The 18,946-nt window shown below is 37.6% G+C and overlaps 1 pseudogene; it reads right to left on the bottom strand.

Annotated features, from left to right (window-relative positions):
* Positions 1-17,628: 17,628 nt before the first annotated feature.
* LOC147828446 (small nucleolar RNA U3) lies at positions 17,629-17,710 on the bottom strand (annotated as a pseudogene).
* Positions 17,711-18,946: the final 1,236 nt, after the last annotated feature.

An 18,946-nucleotide genomic window follows, 5' to 3' on the forward strand; every position in this document is an offset into this window, starting at 1 on the left:
TGAATCTATATAGTAGTTTTGGAAGTATGGCCATTTTCACTTTATTGGTTCTTCCTACCCAGGAGCAAGGGATGTCTTTCCATTTTCTTGTATCCTCTTTGATCTCTTTTTTCAGAGTGCTGTAGTTTTCAGTGTAGAGGTCTTTTGCTTCCTTTGTTAGATTGATTCCTAGACATTTCATTTTTTTGGATGCTATTGTAAAAGGAATTGTTTCCCTAATTTCTCTCTCAGTGAGACTGTTATTTGTGTACAAGAAGGCTATTGTTTTTTGAGTGTTGACTTTGTATCCAGCTACTCTACTGAATCTGTCAATTAAGTCTAGAAGTCTTCTGGCAGAGTTTTTTGGGTCTTCTATGTAAAGTATCATATCGTCAGCAAATAATGACAGTTTAACTTCTTCTTTTCCTATCTTTATTCCTTTTATTTCTTACTCTTTTCTAATTGCTGTGGCTAATGTTTCCAGAACTATATTGAACAGGAGTTGTGATAGTGGGCATCCTTGTCTTGTTTCTGATTTTAGCGTGAAAGTTTTCAGTTTTTGACCATTTAATATGATGTTGGCTGCTGGGTTTTCGTAGATAGCCTTAATCAGGTTAAGATAAAGGCCTTCTATTCCAGTTTTCTGTAGGATTTTTATTATGAATGGGTGCTGGATTTTGTCGAATGCTTTTTCTGCATCTATTGAGATGATCATATTGTTTTTGTCCTTGACTCTGTTAATATGGTGTATTACATTTTTTGATTTACGAATGTTGAACCATCCTTGCATCCCTGGGATAAATCCAACTTGGTCAGGGTGTGTGATCTTCTTGATGAACCTCTGTATTCTGTTTGCCAGTATCTTGTTGAGGATTTTTGCATGTATGTTCATTAGGGAGATTGGCCTGTAGTTCTCTTTTTGGGTTCGGTCTTTCCCTGGTTTTGGAATCAAAGAGACACTTGCTTCCAGGAATGAATTTGGAAGTATTGCTTCCCTTTCAATTTCCTTGATGAGTTTAAAGAGTAATGGCATTAATTCTTCTTTAAATGTCATAAAATTCAGCAGTGAAGCCATCCAGACCTGAGCTTTTCTTTGTTGGTAAATATTTCATTTTCAATTTCATTCATTGTAATTGGGGTGTTTAGAATTTCTATATCTTCTTCATTTAACTTTGGCAATTTGTATGTATCTAGGAATCTGGCCATCTCTTCTGTGTTTTCCATTTTATTGGAGTACAGATTCTCGAAGTAGGTATTGATGATCTAAATTTCTGTAGGATTTGTTGTTACTTCACCTTTTTCATTCTTAATTGCATGTGTTTGTGCCTTTTCTTTCCTTTTTTGATAAGTTTGCCTAAAGGTTTATTGATTTTATTTACTCTTTCAAAAATCCAACTCTTGGATTCATTGATTTTTCTGTATTGTTCTCTTAGTCTCCATTGCATTGATTTCTGCCCGATCTTTATAATTTCCTCTCTTGTACGAGCTTTGGATTCATTATGCTCTTCTTTTTCTAGGAGCTTGAGGTTCTGCATTAGGTTATTTATCTGAGTTTTGTCTGTTTTCCTAATATGGGCATTCACTGCTATGAATTTCCTGTGTAGAACTGCTTTCATTGTGTCCCATAGATTTCTGTATGTTGTACTGGCATTTTCACTTACTTGTAGAAACTGTTTAATTTCTTCTTTAATTAATTCTGTGACCCATTGGTTGTTCAAGAGGGTGTTATTTAGTTTCCATGTGTTTGTTGGGGTTTTGCAGTTTCTTATGTTATTGATCTCCAACTTTATTGCACTATGGTCTGATAATATAGAGGGGGTAACTTCAATTCTTTTACATTTGCTTAGACATGTCCTATGAGCTAGCATGTGGTCTCTTCTGGAGAATGACCCATGTGCAGTCAAAAAGTATGTGTATTCTGATTTTGTGGGGGTGGAACACTCTGTAAAAATTTATTAAGTCCATTTGTTCAATAGCACGGTTCAGTTCTAGAATACCCTTGTTAACTTTTTTCTAGATGATCCGTCTATTTGTGATAATGGGGTATTGAGTTCCCCCACTACAATTGTGTTAGTGTTTATTTGGTTTTTCATGTCTATTAATATTTGTTTTGTATAGTTGGGGGTATTTGTATTTGGTACACATATTTAGGATTGTCATCTCTTCCTCTTGGATTGTTCCCTTCACAAGGATGTACTGACCATTTTTGTCTCTCTTAATTAGTTTTGGTTTGAAATCTACTTTGTCTGCAAATAAAATTGCTACCCCTACTTTCTTCTGGGTTCCTGTGGCATGGAGAACTGTTTTCCATCCTTTTACTTTCAGTCTATGAGTTGCTTTTTGAATTAGGTGTGTTTCTTGTATACAGCATATTGTTGCATTTTCCTTTTTAATCCATTCTGCCAGTCTATTTCTTTTGATTGGTGAATTGAGGCCATTAACATTGAGGGTTATAACTGATAGATATTGCTTTATCCTTGTCATGATGTTTTGCTTTTGTTGGCTCTTTTATTTCTTATTTTCCCCCCTTTCCCTTTAGTGTCTTATCTTGCCTGGTGGCTTCCCTCTGTTGGGCCTCATGGAGTTGTGGACTTCATTTCTTTTTCCTAGGATATTGTTTAGAATTGCTTGTAGTGCTGGTTTGGTGTTCATGAAATTTCTCAGGTGTTCTTTGTCATGGAAGTATCTAATTTCCCCATTGATTTTGAAAGATAATTTTGCAGGATACAACAGTCTAGGCTGGAAGTTATTTTCTTTTAGGGCTTGAAATACTTCACTCCAGGCTCTCCTTGATTTGAAGGTTTGTGTTCGGAAGTCTGCTGTGATTCTGATGGGCTTTCTTTTGTAGGTGATTTGTTTCTTTTCTCTGCTTGTAGGATTTTGTTTTTCTGTTGGGTTTCTGGGATCTTGACTATTATATGTCTAGATGTAGATTTTTTTTATCATGGCTAGTTGGAGTTCTATATGCCTCACTTATCTGTATGTCCAATTCTCTACCTCTGTCTGGGAAGTTTTCCACTATTACTTCTCTGAACACTTTTTTTTTATGTCAATTGTGCTTTCTCCTGTTTTTTCATGGATTCCTATCAGTCTTATGTTCTTCTTCTTTGCATCATCTAGCAGTTGTTGGTTTGATTTCTCATGGTCCCAAACTATTTTTAAGAAATATCTATTTTCATGGTCTCTAACCGCAATCCTGTCTTCTATATCTGATATTTTATCTTCAGATTCCCTTAATCTGCTGTGGATACTTTCAATGGAGTTTTTGATCTCCTAAATATCTGTTTGAATCTGTTTCATGGATTCCATTTCTTTCTTATGTGGGGCAATCATGGTTTCCATTTCCTTCTTATGTTGGATATTCATGGCTTCCAGCATTTTTCTGAGCTCATCTATTTTTTTACCAGTTTCTGTTCTAGATCCTCCCATCATGTCTTTCACTCTGCTCACCATCTCTGTAGATATCTGGGAGATTATTTCTGCTTTGAATTTTTCTAGAGCCTCATTCATCTGTTTTGTTACTTCTTGTGCTATCAGTTCAGGGTATCCAGCTGGTTGGTTATGAGACTTTTCCATCTCATTTCCCCCAGGATTTACCCTTGGTGGGGTGGAAGTCAGAGTTTGTGCCTTGCTTAAATGTCTCCTCATTTTTGTTTTTGGTACTGTCCTTGGTTTAACTCCTGGTTGATAGTTTGAAATTGCTTATTGTAGGTATCTTTGTTGCTTGTAATTAGAATCCTTATGGAATGATTGCTTCTTAGAGGTGTCTTCCAGATATAGCTGGTCTTTAAGTTTTGAGTCTCTAATTACTCTAAGACCATCTCTTTTTCCTTATACTAGGAAGGCTAGATCAATATCAACACCTTAGCCCAAGAGATACAATCAGCAACACCACTGCATCAAGTACATCTTTGAAAATGACATTTTGTGGTAGTTATTAATCTATCACCTTTAGCTGTGTGAATTAAATCACGATCGAGGACATATGTTTATAGTGAATAAACTCTTCAATATAACAACTTTACCCTTTGGTATGGGGAGTTAGAAGGGGTTGAGGAGGGAGGGACAGATGGGAAGAAGGATAAGGGAAGGTTAGCAGTGTGGCCAGAGGACACATGTGAGAAGGAAAAAGAGAATAATAGGAAAATAAAGAACTGCAAATGATGACCCAAACAGAGACAAAAAGGCAAGATGAACAATGTGGGAGAGCAAGAGAGTGAGTGTAAGAGAGAGGGGGAAAGGAAAGAGAAAAGAAAGAAGAAAAGAAAAAAAGGGGAGAAAAACAAATATTTGCAAAGAGTAGAAAAAATATTAAAGATAAGAGGAGCAAAAGAAAATAAGAGAGGAAAAAACCCCCGATAATACTAATTTTGGGAATAAAAAATAACAATGAAAATGAAGGGCCTCTTTTAGGGTATGTCTCTGCTGTCACAGTAGACAATGTGGGTAGCAGTGTGCTGGTATAAGTCAATGAATCTCAGCTAGTCGCAGACCCATGAGATTCAGGCAGATTTCTGTCTGCAAGTCCGAAGTTGAGCTCCCTGTCCTCCTGTAGGGTTGAACTCTGCAGAGCTGTATTGCAGGTTCCAGCTGCCCTTTCCCTGAAGATAGTCCCGGTACTGATGGGAGGTGAAGATGACTCCAACTTAGCCAGTACAGTGGTCTGGTGGTCTGGTGTCCTCTGCGTCTTTGTAGCGTGGAACTGGGTGGCTGTACAGAGAAGAGGCCAGAGGAGCGGGAGAGGCCAGGGGGTGGATTGCTGCTGGGGCACAAGCTGATTCAGTGTGTTCCGTGTGACTCACAACCTTGGTATGGCATCCCCTTTTCTCATATTTTTTCTTTTCCCTTCTTTCCTTTCCCCTTCCCCTCCCTCTTCCCCTATTCCTTTAGACATTTTCTTCCTATTTCACAGTATCAATTATACATTTTGATTCTTTATACTTTTTATAGGTCTAGTTTTAATCCTTGGCAAGTTGAAACCCAGTTTTTCCAGTACCATTTATTAAAGAGGCTATCTTTCCTCCAGTCAGGGTGGTTGGCTCCTTTGTTGAGGATGAGGTAGCTGAGGGTGTCTGGAGTTGTTTTTGCATCTTCTAATCTGTTCCACTTATCCTCAAGTCTGTTTGTTTGCCAGTACTATGCTGTTTTTATCATGGTGGCTGTGTAGTACAATTTCAAATTGGGGATTGCGATACCCCCTGCCATGTCTCTGTTGTCTACTATTGCTTTTGGTATTCAGTGTCTCTTCTTGTTCCAAATGAATTTTTTGATTGTTTTCTCAAGGTCCATGAGGTATGCTGCTGGAATTTCAAGTGGGATAGCATTGAATCTATATAGCAGTTTTGTAGGTAAGGACATTTTCACTGTTAGTTCTTCCTTCCCAGGATCAAGGGATGTCTTTCCATTTTCCAATATCCTCTTCAATCTCTCTTTTCAGAGTGCTATAGTTTTTGAGAGGAGAGATCTTTGATTTCTTTTGTTTGTCTGATTCCTAGGTATTTCATCTTTTTGGATGCTATTTTGAAAGGAATTGTTGGCCCTGTTTCTCAGTGAGTCGGTTGTTCATGTAGAGGAAAGCTATTGAATTTTGTGTGTTGATCTTTTATCCAGCTACTTTACTGAATTTGGTTATTAAGTCTAAAAGACTTTTTGTGGAGTTCTTGGGGTCTTCTATATAGAGTATCATGTCATCTGCAAACAATGACAATTTGACTTCTTTATTTCCTAAATTTATTCCTTTTCTTTCTCTTTTCTAATTGCTGTGGCTAATGTTTCAAAAACTGTATTAAACAGGAGTGGTGACAGTGCACATCCTTGTCTTGTTCCTGATTTTAGTGTGAAGGATTTCAGTTTTTGACCATTTAGTATGATATTGGCTGTTGATTTTTCACTGATGGCTTTTATCAGATTGAGGTAGAAACCATCTATTTCAATTTTTTGTAGGGTTTTTATCATGAATGAATGTTGGATTTTTTCAAATGCTTTTTCTGCATCTATTGAGATTTTGTCCCTGGCTCTACTGATATAGTGTATTACACTGATTGATGTGCATATGTTGAACAATCCCTGCATCCCTTGGATGAGTCCCACTTGGTCAAGGTGTATGATCTTCTTGATGATCTTCTGCATTCTATTTTCCAGTATCTTATTAAGGATTTTTGCATCTATGTTCATTAGTGAGATTGGCCTATAGTTCTCTTTTTCAGTTTATAGTTCTTTCTTTGCTTTGAGGATCAAGGTGATGTTTGCTTCCAGGAATGAATTCGGGAGTACTGCTTCCCTTTCAATTTCATTCAAGAGTTTAAACAGTGGTGACAGTAGTTCCTCTCTAAATGTCTTGTAGAATTCAGCAGTGAAGCCATCAGGACCTAGGCTTTCTTAGTTGGCAAATTTTTAATTATGTTTTCAATTCCATTGATTTTATTGGGTTGTTTAGAATTTTTAGGTCTTCTTCGTTCAACTTTGATAATTTATACATATCTAAGAATCTGTCCATTTCTTCTGTGTTTTCCATCTTATTATCATATAGGTTCTGGAAGTAGGTACTGATGATCCTCTGGATTTCTGCTGGGTCTGTTGTAGTTTCACCCTTTTCATTTCTAATTGCATGGATTTGGGCCTTTTCTTTCCTTTTTCTGACAAGGTTGGCTAAGGTTTTGTCAATTTTGTTGATTCTTTCAAAGAACCAACTCTTGGCTTCATTGATTTTTTGTATTGTTCTCTTAGTCTCCATTGCCTTGATTTCTTCTCTGATCTTTATAATTTCCTCCCTTGTATGAGCTTTGGGGTTGTCCTGCTCTTCTTTTTCTAGAAGCTTGATGTTCAGCATCAGGTTATTTAATTGGGCTCATTCTGTTTTCCTAATATGCACATTCACTGCTGTGAATTTCCCTCATAAGACTGCTTTCATTGTGTCCCATAGATTCCGATATGTTGTATTGTAATTGCCATTTAATTGAAGGAACTGTCTGATTTCTTCAATTTCCTCTGTGACCCATTGGTTATTCAAAAGTATTCATAAATTTCCATGTGTTTATGAAGTTTTTGGAGTTTCTTTTCTATTTTAATATTTAGATATTTAATCCATTTCGATTTTAGTTTTAGTGTATGGTGAGAGATACAGGTCTAGTTTTAATCTTTGCCAAGTTGAAACCCAATTTTTCCTGCACCATTTATTAAAGAGGCTATCTTTCCTCCAGTGAGGGTGTTTGGCTCCTTTATTGAAGATGAGATGGCTGAGGGTGTCTGGCATTGTTTCTGCATCTTCTAATCTGTTCCACTGGTCCTCGGGTCTGTTTCTTTGCTAGTATCCTGCTGTTTTTATCACAGTAGCTTTGTAGTATAGTTTCAAGTTGGGGATTGTGATGCCCTCTGCCATGTCTCTGTTTCCTAGAATTGATTTTGCTATTCTGAGAACCCGGGCTTTTCTTAGTTGGTAAATTTTTAATTACATTTTCAATTTCATTGATTGATATTGGGTTACTTAGAATTTTTAGGTCTTCTTCATTCAACTTTGGTAATTCATACGTATTTAGGAGTCTGTCTATTTCTTCTGTGTTTTCCATCTTATTGGCATATAGGTTCTTAAAGTAGATATTGATGATCTTCTGGATTTCTGCTAGGTCCATTGTAATTTCATCCTTTTCATTCCTAACAGCATTTGGGCCTTTTCTTTCCTTTTTCTGATAAGGTTGGCTATGGATTTGTCACTTTCGTTTATTCTTTCAAAGAACCAACTCTTGGCTTAATTGATTTTTCTGTATTGTTCTCTTAGTCTCCATTGCATTGATTTCTGCTCTGAGCTTTATAATTTCCTCCCTTGTATGAGCTTTGGGTTTGTCCTACTCTTCTTTTTCTAGAAGCTTAAGGTTCAGCATCAGGTTGTTTAATTGGGCTCGTTCTGTTTTCCTAATATGCATATTCACTACTATGAATTTCCCTCATAAGACTGCTTTCATTGTGTCCCATATATTCTGATATGTTGTGCTGTCATTGTCATTAATTGAAGGAACTGTCTGATTTCTTCTTTATTTTCCTCTGTGACCCATTGGTTATTCAAAAGTGTGTTGTTCAATTTCCATGTGTTTGTGAAATTTTTGTGGTTTCTTTTCTATTGATCTCCAAGTTCACTGCATTATGGTCTGATAATATACAGGGGATAACTTCAGTTTCTTTGCACTTACCTAAATAAGTTCTATGATGAGTATGGGGTGTATTTTGGAGATTGACCTGTGTGCAGCTGAGAAGAATGTGTATTCTGATTTTGTGAGGTGGAACACTCTGTAAATATCTGTTAAATTCATTTGTTCAAAAATTTCAGTTCTAGTATTTCATTGCTTGTTTTTTGTCTAGTTGATCTCTTTGTCACAGTGGGGTATTGAGGTCCCCCACTACTGTTGTATTAGTGCTTTTATGATTTTTTTATGTCTGTTAGTATTTGTTTTATATATTTGGGCACACTAGTTTTTGGTGCATAGATATTTATGATTGTCATCTCTTCCTCTTGGATTGTTCCTTTCACAAGGGTGTAGTGTCCTTCTTTGTCTCTCTAAATCTAGTTTGATTTGCAAAGAAGATAGTGACCCCTTCTTTTTCCGGGTTCCTGTCACATCTAATATTGTTTTCCACCCTTTAACTTTTAGTCTATGAGTTTCTTTTTGAATTGTGTTTCATGTATGCAGCCTATTGATGGATCTTGCTTCTTGATCCATTCTCCCAGTCTTATTTCTTTTGATTGGTGAGTTGAGACCATTAACATTGATGGTTATAACTGATATGGTATTGACTTATCATTTCATGAGTTTTTCTTTTTGCTGGATTCTCACCCTTTGCTTTTAATTAATTATCATGCCCAATGAATTCATTCTGCTGGGCTTCCTAGGGTTGTGATCCTCATCTTTTCCTAGGATTTTGTCTAAAAGTTTTTGGAGTGCTGGTTTGGTATTCATGAAGTTCCTAAGGTGCTCTTTGCCATGAAAGTATCTTATTTCTCAATAAATTTTAAAAGATAGTTTTGCAAGCTACATCAATCTGGGTTGGAAGCTGTTTTCCTTTAGGGCTTGGAATACGTCTCTCCAAGTCTTCTTTTCTTGAGGGTTTGTGGTGAGAAGTCTGCTGTGATTCTGTTGGGCTTTTCTTTGTATGTGATTTGTTTCTTTTCTCTGTTTGTAGAACTTTGCTCTTGTGTTGAATTTCAGGAATTTTGACAATTATATACCTATGTGTAGATTTTTTTTGATCAAGGCTATTTGGAGTCCTATATACTTCACTTATCTGTATGTCAAGTTCTTTGGCCCTGCTTGGGATGTTTCCTGCCATCACTTCTGTGAACAGTTTTTAATGTTGTCTGTACTCTGTCCTGTTTCTTCAGTTGACTCCAATCAGTCTTATGTTATTCTTCTTTGTATCATCTAGTAGCTGCTGGATTGATTTCTCATGGTCCCTTACTATTTAGAGCAATTTTTCTTTTCCTGTTCACTAATTGCAATCTTATCTTCTTTTTTTTGTTGTTGGTACCGGGGATCAAACTCAGGTCCTTGAGCTTGCGCAGCAGGCGACAAAACCACTGAACTAAATCCCCAGCTGCAATCTTATCTTCTATATCTGCAATTCTGTCCTCACATTGGTTCATTCTACTATGTAGACTCTCAATGGAGTTTTTAATCTCCTGGAAATCTGTCTGCATCTGTTTTATGGACTCAATTTGTTTCCTATTTTGTGATTCCGTCATGTTCCTCAGCTCCTGTCTAGATTTATTATTCATGTCTTGCACTGTGAGCACAATCTCTGCTGTTATCTGAGTAATTATTTCTGATTTCATTTTTTCCAGATCCTCTTTTGCCCATTCAGGGAATCCAGGTGGTTGAGTATCAGAATGTTCCATCTCATTTTCTTTTGGGCTTGCTGTATGTGATCTAGAAGTCTGGTTTTGAGACTTTTTTACTGTCTTCTCATTTTGATGGTGTGTGTGTGTGTGTGTGTGTGTGTGTGTGTGTGTGTCCTGCTGGCACCTGTGTGGCTCATCTCCTTTGTGCTGGTAGTGGTGGTACAGAGTCCCGGAAGCCTCCTCTGTGCTGGGAGCGGTGCTACAGCAGCCCAGAAGCCTTCTCTGTGCTGGGAGCAGTGGCAGGGCAGCCCTGAAGCCTCCTTTGTTCTGGGAGCATTACTATGGTGGCTAGGAATGGAAAAGAAAACATTTTATAAAACAAATTATAAATACACAAAAATGTAACAGTGCAAAACATGAATAAAACTCACCTGTTTATACTTTGACATGTGGATACACCTTGCTGTTTATTTTACCAATTGATTGAACACAGAGATTGTTTCCTGTATTACACCAGCAGAGCCACTGTGATGGCCAGCCAGTGTCCATTACATTGGAGTACATTTTTTTTTTTGTAACCTGGATTGAACTTGGGACCTTGTGCTTGCAAGGCAGGCGATGGAATGACTGAGCTAAATCTCTGGCCCCTAGAGTACATATTTTAACTAGAAAACTATGGTAGAAATGTCTGTTACCCACCCTTGATCCTGCTATTAATATATCCATCCTTGTACTAGACTTCTGAATTTTAACTATGATGAGTTCTGGAGAAGTTCTTTTTTGATTATGGCTATTTGAAGTTCTGTATGCCCCACTTTTATGTATGTTAAATTCTTTTCCTATATTGGGAACATTTTAAAATTATTTCTATAAACATGTTTTTTAAGTCTTTGTGCTCTTCTGTGATTTTTCACTAATTTCACTTACTCTTAGTCTCTTCAGTACCTTGCATCAAATGTTGCATCCATTTTTAATATTCTTTGATTGTTTTTGAGGTATTTTAGAATATATAGTTATTTGCCTCAACCATTTCTTTTAGGTCTTATACCCTTTCCTCACATTGGTACATTCTGCTTCCTGTACTCTCAATAGAATTGTTTTTACCTTTTCATGAGCTGTTATTTCTTGTTTAAATGATTATTCATGTCTTGTTTCATTTCATGTAACTCAGGTAGCTTTTCTTTAGTGTCTTCTGAAGTTCACTCATCATTTTGTTTATTGTTTATTTTTTCTAGCATCTTTGAGTTCCTAAGCCCCTTAAAAGTTCTGTTGCTCTCTTTTATCATTTTGTTTACAACTCAGTTATTTGGGTTTTTATTTCCTCTGCATTAATGTTCCTTGGATCAGCTTTACTTTTTGGTACCAGGGATTGAACTCAGGACCTTGAGCTTGCAAGGCAGGTGGCAGAACCACTGGGCTAAATCCCTGGCCCTCCTTTGGATCAGCTGTACAGAAGTTGGAAGAATTTGGTGGCATTTTATGGGTTTTCTTTTCTTTTGTTCTATAACTTTTTTTCTTCTGCTGCAGTTTGCAGGTTGATTATATTTTTAAAATTTTGTAGATAATACAGAGATTTCTTTACTTCATGTTTGATGTTCAGGGGCAAAAATTCAGTGGCAGGCAATTCTGTCCAATTCTGAGGCAGTGTCTGGGGGCATTTTAGTTGTCATCATGGTGAGGTGGGGAGAGGGTGGCCCTGGCTTCTAGTGGGAGAGGCCAGGCATGGTGCCAAATATCCTACAGCACACAGAACCCCTCTCCAAAGAATTATTCAGCTCTTAGGGGCCAGGGATTTACCTCAGTGGTTCAACCACCTGCCTCACAAGCACAAGGACCCAAATTTGATCCCCAGTACCAAAAAAAAAAAGAATTATTCAGCTCCAAATGTCAACAGAGCTGATGCTGACAGCCACAGAGCTAGGTTCTTGCACAGACTGCTGCCTTTGGGAAAAGGGTTAATACAGGGAGGGTCCACCATCCCCGAGACCAAAGATCCAAGAGACTGCATCAGAGGCAGCTTCCAAGTGAGTTAAGGTGAACAGGGAGCACCCTCTTGAAATGAGAATACCCTGGAAGTATAGCAGAAGGATGATATTTCTTATACTGAAAGGATCTTATTTTCTATAACACTTTCCAAAATCAAATTTCTGTAATTATTCAAAGCTAACTTTCTAGATTGCCTATGGTGCTGCACAAATTCTACCAAAGTGTACGGTCTACAGCCAACCAACCGAGTGATGCAGATCTCAAGGTTTCTCGTGGTGTGCACACAGACACGCCACAGGCCAAGGGTCATTTAGAGACAGGGAGAGGACATATGAGGAAAAGAAAATTAGGCACAAAACACGGATGGGTCTTCTGCAAAGAGCTCCTGCAGTATAAAGCTGTGAGTGCACCTCGGGAGGACAAGGGCCTTGGCCACACTTCCATCTGCAGAGAAGATTTCTGGGTGTCAACTTCTTGGACGCTGCTATTATTGTGACGTAGTTCTGTTCAGGCAGCAGCACCACTGAGCTAAATCCCCAGCCCTCTAATTTTTATTTTTTGAGGAACCATACTGACTACCATGGCATCTATACCAATTTACATTCCCACTAGCAGTGTGGAAAGAGGTGCCTCCCCCAACATACATCCTTGCCTGTTGTATTCTTGATGATAGCCATTCTGACTAGGGTGAGATAGAATCTCAATATAACTTTGATTTGTATTTTCCTAATGGCTAAAGGTGTTGAACATTTTTTTTCATATACTTATTGTCCATTTATACTTCTTTTGAGAAATATCTCTTCAATTCATTTGCCCACTTATTGATTTGGGTATTTGATTTTGAGTGGTTAAGTGTTTTGAGATCGTTATATATTCTAGATACTAATCCTCTGTCAGAGAGGAGCTGGTAAAGATTTTCTCCCATTCTGTAAGCAGTCTCTTCATCCTCTTGGTTGTTTCTCTTGCTGTACAGAAAGTTTTTAATTTGATGTACCCCATTTGTTGGTCCTTGGTATAATTACCTGTGCTACAGGATGTCTTGTCTGTCCCTATGGCTTCAAATATTTCCCTTGTGTTTTCTTTTAGCAATGCAAAGTTTCAGGTCTTATTAACTAGGTCTTTAAATTTTGAATTCATTTTTGTACAGAGTGAGATTGAAACCTAGTTTCAATCTTCTACAAGTGAATATCCAGCTTTTCCAGTACCATTTGTTAAAGAGGTCGTCTCTTCTCTAATATATATTTTTGGTTCCTTCATTCAGAATCAGATGGCTGCACTGTGTGGGTTTCTTTCTGAGTTCTCTACTCTGTTCCATTGCTCTGTGTGTCCATTTTTCTGCTAATACCATAATCAAGTTTGGTTTTATTCCAGTGATACAAGGATGGTTCAATATACCCAAATCAATAAATGTCACACATTAAAAAAAATATGTCATACAGCACACAGATGGAATCCAGGATAAAAATAAAAGGAAACTGTCAATTGACAAAGAAAAAGTGTTTGACAAACTTAAACATCGCTTCATGATAAAAACCCTCAAGAAACTGGGAATTGAAGGATCATTATATTAAAGGGTATAATGACAAATCCACAGGCAACATCATTGTTAATGGGGAAAATTGAAAGCATGGGCTCTCAAACCACGGACAAAGCAAGGATGTCCGCTCATCACTCTTATTCAATACAACCCTTCAGATGTTAGCTAGAGTAATTAGGCAAGAGAAAAAATAAAAGGCATACAAATAGGAAAAGAGATCAAGGACTGGGGATGTAGCTCAGTGGTGCCACGCCTGCCTCACAAGCACAAGGTCTTGAGTTTGACTCCTGGTACCAAAAAAAAAAAAAAACAGAATAAAGAAAAAAGGTCAAATTATCCTTGTCTACAGATGATACGATCTTATACTTAGAATACCCTACAGACTCTACCAAAAGACTTGTAGAGTAGATAAATGAATTCAGCAATGTAGCAGGATAGAAAATAACATTAAAAAATCAATAGCTTTACTATACACCGATAATGGACTAGCTGGGAAAGAAATCAGAAAAACAATTCCATTCACGATAGACTCAAATAAAATAAAATACCAAGGGATAAATCTAACCAAGGTGAAAGAGCTGTACAATGAAACTTTCCGAACACTGAAGAAATTGAAGAAGACACGAGAAAATGGAAAGATGGCCCATGTATGCAATTTCCCATCAAAACATCAGTGTCAGTCTTCACAGAACTAGAGTAAACAATCCCAAAATTCACACCCAGGCACAAAAGACACAGAATAGCCACAGCAATTCTGATAAAAAAAAGCAAGCTTTGAGGCACTACATGCCTGGTTTCAAATTATACTATAAAGCATAGTAACAAAAACTGCATTTGATTTCTTTCCTTTCTTTTTTTTTTTTTGGTACCAGGGATCGAACTCGGGTCCTTGTGCTTGGGCAGCAGGTGGCGAAACCACTGAGCTAAATCCCCAATCCCTGATTTCTTTTTAAATGGGCTGGTGATGTGGTTTAGGGGTAAAGTACCTGCCTAGCACGTGCAAGACACTGAGTTTGATCCCCAGCATTGGGGGCAGGGGCAGTGCAAAATATGGCAACATTGTTTCTATGTTAAGTATTATGAAATAATAAGGCTTTGATATATGGTCAAATTTTAAAATTGTGTATCCCTCACAATATATAATTCATGCATTAAATATCATACCACAAATATAAAAACTCATGGAGTCTTACTTGGAAATATGGTTCCCTTGAAACAAGTGTATCCTAGACATTCCAGCTGAATGATTTGCTGTATTTCACAACATGGAGAACACAGGATCAGAGTCAAGGACCTTCACAGAACACCAAAGTTACGATACAGACATTAACATGTGAAAATGCAAAGCTCAAAGATCCAGGATAGGCTCAAGACAGTGAAGTTTGCCCAGAGGTTCAAGACCTGGCTGAGAAAGGTTAAGGAAAACTGGTGGAGAGGAAGAACCCGGTAAGATAACTGAATTTTAACGAGACATTTGAAATTCACCTCTATGGGCGGCCGAGAAGTTGCAAGGCACATGGAAACACTGGGGTGCCTAGAATGAGGCAGACGGTTTCTCTACAACACAGACTATATCTGGCCATGTATTACTGGAGTCTATTTATTATGCCACTCTTCATCATTTTACAGTTATTTGTGGATGTACCCGAGGAAGAGTTCCTACAGAAAAGAATATGTGGCTTTTGGGATCCTACACAGCCTTTTCTTCCTTTATAAATACTGAAAACATCTACTGCTCACTGAATGCTTGCAAGTGCTAGGGACTGTGCTTAGCGACCGCGTGGTGCAGATGTTACTGCTTCTCCTCCATGTACATGGAAACAAGTCCGGGGAAGTGACAGCCCCAATGTCACAGAGTGACCAAAGAATGCTGACAGCTCGGCAGTGCAATTCCAGAAATCACGAGCTTCCCACTGAAGTGCCTTTCAGAAGTCAAACTGAGAAAATCTCACCTACCTCTGAAAACTCTTTGACCATCCCTGTTCTCAGAGCAGGCAAGAAGAACCTCTACTCAAAAACAAATAAGGAACGGGGCCAGGGATTTAGCTCAGTGGTGCCGCTGCCTGCCTCGCAAGTGCAAGGTCCTGAGTTTGATCCTGGTACCAAAAACCAAACAAACAAATAAGCAAGGGAGGGAGGGTAAGAAGAGAGGAAGGAAAGGAGGAAGAAAGGAAGGAGGGAGGGAGGGAGGAGGAAAGAAGGAAGGAAAAGAGAGAGAAAGGGAAAGAAGTGAAGGAAGGGAGGGAGGAAAACAAGAAAGACCACGTAATCGAAAGCCAAATTAAAGTATGTGGGCTGCCATGGACAGTCTGCTAATTTGGCCTAACTGTGAAATACATCTTGTAAATATTTATCCCCCATTTGTTAAATGGAGGCATTTACTGCATTCATGTGCTAAAAAACTCATTTTTCAAGAAATACCAATGGATATTATAATATCTCTTAGTGTCTTGAATGAAATGCTTAAAACTGGATCATCCATAACAAGATAATATATCTACTGATACTATGGGTAATATGGATATTGAAACTGTTCACATGATTGGCCATAACTAGATTATTATAATTATAGCACCTTTATCATACCTTTAATATATGGTAGTTTGTATCCTATGGTACATTTACCTTATTAAACATTTCAGGATTATAGTCAACCATTTATTTTTCCAAATTAATTTTTTATTATTTTAATTCTTCCAAGACATTCATCACATTCTTGATCATATTTTCATGGCAAACATTTTCGCCTATTACTAGCATTTCATATTATTATGAGTTTTGCTTTCTTACTTGCCTATAGACAGGATCGAAAATGATCAATATCTATGGAATTATTTTAAAGTCTTCTCTTTTATCTGTGATTTTTACTGAGGAGTTATTAAGCCTGATTTGATACCCAAATATGGGACCATGCAATCTTCTCTTTTTTATGTATTATTTTGATCATTTTAAAGCCTTGTAGCATGTATGTATGTTTGCATCACTATCCCCCTATATACACTGAAGTTTTTGTTCTTCTTTCAACAGAATTCTTGTTGACATGTGGTCTTTGCTGTTTTTCTAGTGAGTTTTACCTTTATACTTAAAGAACACATTTCAATCCATTTGTCCATAGTGTTCATCATAATAGGATTTCATTTGCACATATTTATTATTTCCTAGACCATAATGCTCAGTTGAAGCAAATCAGACACACACAGTTAAATATCACATGGTTTTTCTTATAGGACAAACACAAATTACATTTAAGAGAAAAATAAGACAGCAAATAGGAAGCAGGGAGAGATCTTTCTCAAATGAGAAGGGGATCAAGAGAGGGGGAGGAAAGGGGATGAAAAAGGAATTCAGATGTGTCACGTACACCTGCCAGCTGCCCCCAAGGAATGCAATCACGATACTGCAAACATGGACTACTAAAAACTAAAAATTAAAAATAAACAAATATGCAAAGATAATCATGGATCTTATGATGCATATCTCCATGACTTTTAAAATAAAAAGAAGGTATTGCTGTCATTTGTGAACACATGGATGAATGTGGAGGTCACCAGGCTAAGTGGATCAGCCCGGCACAGAAAGACAAACACTGCACAATCTCCCTCACATTTGGAACCTGAAAACATTGAGTTCACAGAGGCAGAGAGCATCACAGTAGTTGCCAGGGCTTAGGTAGAGTTCTGGGTAGGGGCAATGCTGGTCAGAGCCCCAAGGTTGTTAGATGGAAGGACTACGTTGAGCGACCTCATCTGTAGCATGGTGACTGCAGTTGATAACAATGTAATATTCTTGAAAACTGCTGAGAGCAAGATTTTTTAAGTGCTTTCAACACATACACAAATGATAAGTATGTGACATGGATCATACATCATTTGGTTCAATTTAGCCATTCTATCCTGTGTGTGTACAATCTCACATATATCTCTAAAAAGAACATGACACAATATATATATATATCACTTTCAATTAAAAAATAAACCTAAAAAGTTATTCAACAAAAGAATCAGCACCTTCAGCAACACTATTACACCTATTTCTTCCAAACTGAAATTCCATTCTTTGTTTTTGATAGCAAATTAATTTATTTAGTATTTTTTCCATTCCATATCATCAACTTTCCTTTTACCTACATCAGACCAGTTGGTACTCAAAACTGTACCACCAGACTCCATAAATGATTTGTTCATGGCACATTTGACTTCATCAGAGCCATCTGAATAGATCTGCTGAAATAACTTGTTTAAAGCTGCATCACCCTCCAACTTCTCATTCTTTTCTTCTTCTTTGATCTCAACCAATTTATCCCAATTTCTTGGGTACTCTACATGATCAGAGAAACTTCTCTAGTAACGAACTATAGAAATGATCCCTGAAAGTATAGCCTTGAAATTCCATTCTTAAACTTTCCAACCAACCATCTTTTCTTATGTCCCTGTTTCTATATCTTCTCCCAAACTAGGGTGCATATCTTTTGGGGACTGGAATTATCTTAATCTGCTTTGTTGCCTGGGCTGGACACAGCATTGCCCCTCCTAAGTCATTTGTATTTAGGTTTGGAAATGCTCTTTATCTTTGTCTGTCAAATGTATGTCCAGTGTCTTGCTAACAGTCAAAGCCAGAGGGACTCGTTCATTCCCTGGGCTTTCCTGACAGCTGCTTCTCTCTCACTGAGGTCTGAATCACTAGGACTTCCTCTCTGTACATATATGGGAGTTTTCCAGAAGCCTCACCCACGCTGCCTTTCCTAGAGTTCCATCCGGGACCTAAGATCGCAGTTCTGAGCTCTGCTGGCCTTTACTTCAATAGCTCCTTACTTTGTCAGGCTGCTCATCACCAAAATGTTTCCTCAGACCTTTTAACTTTCCTGAAATGAAATCCACAGATAACAGATAATCTAGATACTACTACAGACATTACAGGACCACTGCAGTGTAGAGATGAAGGAAATCAAATTTATAAGAAATTATATATATATAAATCTTTAGCCGTATGATACCAGACTGCACAATAAGGCTGTTACAGCATCCCTTATCCATAGGAAGACATTTTAAGGCTGCCCCAAGTTGATCCTGGAAACCACAAATAGTACTGAACCTTACAGGTACTGTTTTCTTCCCATGCATGTACACCTATGATCAAGTTTAGAAATTAGTATTCAGAAACTGGTTCCTGAAATAGTGCATCTTATAATGTATCTCGGTAATTGTCTGACAATGTGAGAAGGTTTCTTTTTTTAATAGTGAATTCTGTGGGTGTCTCTAAGTATTACCCCTGGACGGTAGGAATTAACTCCAGCGTGTACTAATGTACACACCCACACACATCTATCTATCTATGCGTGCTGGCTTAAGCCAAACTCTTGTCTTGCAGATGTAGAAATTGTGGCTTTGTTTCTCTGATAAAACTGGTTTTAGACAAAAATAGGGATAACCACTCTCTTAGACCATGCTAATGTTGATAGAGAAGAAGCATTCTTTTCTTTCTTCTATGTGAAACTTGAAGTGAGGAAAAGCAATTCTAGTGTAAATCATGCAAGCGCTATAATTTCTATTAATAGGAAAATCCAAGAAGATTCAGTCACTGTATAGAATGTAAAGTACCATGTCATTTCTTATATCATA

This window comes from Heterocephalus glaber, unplaced genomic scaffold (genome assembly GCF_053883595.1).
Source record: "Heterocephalus glaber isolate CG9 unplaced genomic scaffold, H.glaber_assembly_v1.0 deba00001072, whole genome shotgun sequence".
NCBI classification, from domain to species: Eukaryota; Metazoa; Chordata; class Mammalia; order Rodentia; family Bathyergidae; genus Heterocephalus; species Heterocephalus glaber.